Raw genomic sequence first — 5,151 nt, 5'->3', positions numbered from 1 at the left:
ATATTTCACAAAAAGTTTTTCATTTTGGTAAAAAAAAAAAACAGTAATTTTGTTGGAAGGGGTTTAGTCAGTTACATTGACACCAATACTTGGCTGATACTTTATTTTATTGAAGCCTTAAAGGATGAATGGCAAAGTTGTCTTTGACAAGACTTGAGCTCAGAACAAATACTGCAAAGCATTCTATCCATTGCTCTAACAGCTCTGTCCATGCATCATTAAATCCATTTTTCATACTTGCATCGTTTGAATGGGTCATTTCCAACACACCATTTCACTATTTGTTGCACGCCTTCAATCATCTCTTTTGTGATGTTCAACATCCCAAGATCAGGCTTTTACCATTACTGCCCATGTCTTCTTTGATCTTCCTCTTCCACAACTTTCAACTTTGATATTCTGGCACTTCTTTATCCATCAGTTATCCTCCATGTGAAACCAGTCTTTCTTGCACATTACATTTGATACCTCTTATACCTAGTTTATTGCCACATCATTCATGCAAACACTAGCATTACATTATGCATACAGCAGAAGGTGCTTGCTTCATTTCTCTCCAATTTATCATGACTTTGTGTGTGTGTGTGGATATATATATATATATATATATATACATACAAGGTAAAGTTAATCGCCACATCATTACTTGTTAGTACAGTTACTACTCTGATTTCTTCTTGAGATTTTCCAACTAGCTATTTTGCTTATATATATGAGATCATTTAATGTCTATTTTGCATATGTCAGGTAAAATTTGTTGAGGCAGATTTTCTGCATTCAGATATTCTTCCTCTTATCAACCCTCACTTCTTTCCACGTAAGGTAATATTTCCCTTAGTCTGTCAAACAAAAAACAGCTCAATGACTAGGCATGTTTTTGCAGCAGATTTCACACAGTGGCACAGTTTATATGGATGGTGACATTATACTAAATGTCAAGACAATGGGAAAGCTCAAACTCTCACATAGGCATACACGCGTATATCTATGATAGGCTTCTTACAAATTTTGTAAGCAAACTCCCTTTACAAAGCATTGTTCTCAGCCCAAGGCCTTAGTAGAAGGTACTTTCATACAGTGCCACACAGCATTAACCATAAACTATGTGGTTACAAAGTGAACTTCTTGACAGCCATACATACCCACTCACACTAGGTTTCTTTTATTTTATATCTACCTAATCACTTACAAGGCTTATGTTAGAAGACACCCGATGTGTCACACAGTGAGATGCATATATGTATATATATATATATATATATATATATATATATATATATGTGTGTGTGTGTGTGTGTGTGTGTGTGTGTGTACATATGTGTGTGTGTGTGTGTATGTGTCAAAATTCATAGTGTATAGAGGCCTTAGGTGTGCAGCCAAACCCACATTCTTCTCTACCCCATTTTCTGCAGTCTGTGTCTCATTTCCTGTTTACATATATCACTTCATTTAAAGTGGATATCATCAAAATTAACTTTGGCTACTGTCTAGTCACTGGTCATCATTGATTGAACAAACCCTCCAACTGTGACTAGCTATAGTGGAGGATATTGACATTCATCTTCTGTTTTTTCATCACAGTTTGTGTTTTGAGGACAATCAGCTGTTTGCTATTTCTAGCAGGTTGAGTGAACACATATAGGTTCTCTGTTCGGTTTAAGTTACCAAACTATCAGCGGTCTACAGTCACAGAGTTCAGAACAGCTGATTCCGTTGGCAAGTCTCACACTAACCTGATAGATTTAGTACAACTGTGTTGTGTAGGGTGGGGGTTATAAAAATCTTGTTCCTCTATTATGGCTGGTTAGAATTCATCAAGTTCATATCCAGCTGAGACAGAACTTGGAAGGTGTAGTGAGGTATGTGTGTCTGTGTGGTGAGAAATTTATGAAGATGGCTAGATAGCATCACAGCTATAACTATGAGGTTAAAATGCTTGGTTCATAATTACATAGTACTAGGTTTGCTCCTACCATGTGGAGCATCTTGGCCAAATGTCTTGTAGCATGGCTTCAGGTTGAGTCAAAATTCATAAATAAAATTAGTTTTGTGAAAACTATTTGGAAGCCCTTCAACATGGACTACATCTATTCTCTCATGCGGTGGGGGGCAGTAGACTTAGTCCCTCTCTTCGTTTAACATCCCCACTACCTGGATCTGAGCTACCTTTAATAGAATCTAATCTGTTTGTGAACACTGGAACCAAGATAAATCATGAGTTGCAATTTCTTCCTCTCTTTCACTGTGACCAGTGTCAAAAATCTTATAAAAGCCAGGACACTGCACCACCACCTATGATTAACTCTTTTGTTACTATATGCAAGTTCATGAAAACACAGGGTAGTAGTGAACTGAAATTTTGAATACATAAGAAACATTGAATGGTGGTATCACATTCTTAAGTTTTAAAGACACACACACACACACACACACAAGTGATATCAAAGAAATGCAACGAAAAGTGAGACTACATTGAAAAGGGACTCACCCATCACATCCAAGCAAGGAACTGGACATAAAAATGACGATGGATGACTGTATGGTAAGAAGTTTGCTTCCTAACCACATTGTTCTAGGTTCAGTTCCACTGTGTGTTACCTTGGGACAAATGTCTTCAGCTATAGCTTTGGGCCAACCAAAGCCTTGTGAGTAGATTTGGTAGATGGAAACTGAAAGAAGCCAATTTTATATATATATACACACACAAGTGTATGTGTGTGTGTGCCTTTGTGTCTGTGTTTGTTCCTTACCAGCGCTTAACAAGTAGCTTTGGTGTGTTTACATCCCATAATTTTGTGGTTTGGCAAAAGGGACCAATAGAATAAGTACTGGGGTCAGTTTGTTCAACTAAAATTCTTCAAAGTGGTGTCCCATCATGGTCACAGTCTAATGACTGAAACAAGTAAAAGATAATGGAAAGATATGTATATGAGCACAGGCGTCGCTGTGTGCATAGCTGTGTGGTTCAGAACTCCACTTCTCAACCACATGGCTTTGTGTTCAGTCTCACCGCACTGCACTTTGAGTGAAAGTCTTTTGCTGTTGCCTAAGGCAATAGCAATGCCTTGTGAAAGAATTTGATAAGCAGAAACTGAAAGAAGCTCATTGTGTAATGGTGGGTGATATATACTATTACTGAGGAATTCTAAAGTAGAGGTGATTTGTTAACAGAACATGTCAACAGATGCATTCAAACCATAAGTAGTTGCAACATAACCCAGTGTGGTTTTGTAAACATATACATACACAGCCGTGTATGTGTATTTACAAAATTGCACTGAGCTATCTTTGAAGATGGGTGGCAATGGTGATGTTTGTTGACATTTCTTGTCAACAAATCGCATGTTCATTCTGCTTTCGTATTTTTCTGGAATAAAAAAAAAACCTTTCATTTGTAAAACAGGCAAGGGTTACTGACTGGAAGAGCATCTAGCTCAAAAACCCTACATAAATTACCTCTTATATAAGCCATACTGGCATGGGGAAAAAAATAAACATTAAACAAAATGAACAAACTGTCAAACAGTATATGTTGCTCAACAGAAAACATAGCTGCAGAAGGAGAATGTTTATTTTGAGCAATTTGTTTAAAATGTTAACCCAAACAACAACCACCCACTAAAAACATTATCTATTCATCTCATTAATCTATATATAAATTGGCCAATATAAATGTTTGTGGTTGGTTGGTTACATAACTTCTGTTTGGTACCTTACCATCTATTTTGGTTCTTGTAAATGCATAGTTTTCTGAAAAATGCATAAATTTTTAATGAAATTTTATTGAGATTTTTGATGGAGTAGATTGTGATAAAATTTAGAATAACTTATATTTATTTCAGATATACAAATGAGATTCTGTTTTATTTAATTTATTTTAAGGTAATAAATATTTTACTTATGAAAATTAATGCTCGTTTCATTGTTTTGTATAGTCACCAAGAAATTTGATAAGAGTCAAATTGCAATTTTTGTATGCATGCCATAGTTACTGATATTTACCCATAAATGATATGTCTATAAAATTGTTGATCTAAAAGTTACTGTTACTTGTTATCAGTGATGTAAAAGATACCAATTGTGTAGGGCTTGGTTCCTATTTTACATCAGTAAACTAACAAGTTTCCTCAAATTCTGACAACTTCATAGCTATCAGCCGAAAATAGTTTAACATGTCTTGTCACTACATGCCAGTGGTGTCTTGTTCTTTAGCCCCAAGTCAGCTCTCATCAAGCAGACCTATGAGCCAAGACATTTCAATTGTGACGGTCCAGTCTGATTAGGACAACATTATCCAATGTGTCTATTTTTTTGTTTTTTAATTGTTAGGTGTGATTTGAGGTAGATTTAGGTGCTATATCTAGCAGCTTAAGTGACCATGAAAAGCTCCCCCTACACTAGGATTTATTATATAAGTATGAATGGAATAGGATGTTGGAATGGTCATGCCTTTCCCTAATTAGGATAAATAGCTTCACCTATGAATTGAAACTGGATTGGGATAACCCTTAAAGACACAGCTTCTTTGTGGCTGCTCACCCTACTAGAAATAACAGCTAAATCTCCCTCAAATCAAACTCAACCCTCTTAGAAAAACACTTGTTGGATAGTGTAGTCATAAACTCCTTACTGTGTATAGGGGAAAGACATGATGGCCAAAGCTGGATTATATTTGATCATAGCTCTCCTTGTTCGGGTTTGGCCTGGGTCTAAAGAATGAACTTGTCTTGCCTAGTTCTTTATTCTACTTGATGCTTTGTTAGTTCTGTTGAAGTTAGTTTGGCATCATTCAAACATGAAATCTTCAATTAACAGTGGCAGTAAATGATGGTGATGATGATGATATATAAACAACTGAGAAGAAAATAACTGTGCCACTTAAATAGGCAGCCAACACTTTATGGTGATATTGCAGAGTGTTTTATATCGTTTTGTTTTTGATTTTGATTTTGTTTTCCATGTCACAGGCTCTGCTGTTCTTACTTTCCCACCACCTCCACAATAGCAACAAGTTATGATGCTTATGTTATCAATTAGTGTCTTACATTACTACACATATGCGTGTGCACACACACATACACACAGCTCTTACCCTGCCATTCTTTTAATCAATATTATCTCAATTTCTCCTCTTGTATCGCCCCCCCCCCC

This window comes from Octopus bimaculoides, chromosome 5, assembly GCF_001194135.2.
Source record: "Octopus bimaculoides isolate UCB-OBI-ISO-001 chromosome 5, ASM119413v2, whole genome shotgun sequence".
Taxonomy (NCBI): domain Eukaryota; kingdom Metazoa; phylum Mollusca; class Cephalopoda; order Octopoda; family Octopodidae; genus Octopus; species Octopus bimaculoides.
The sequence above is the reverse complement of the archived record's forward strand: the minus strand, read 5'-3'. Positions refer to the sequence as shown.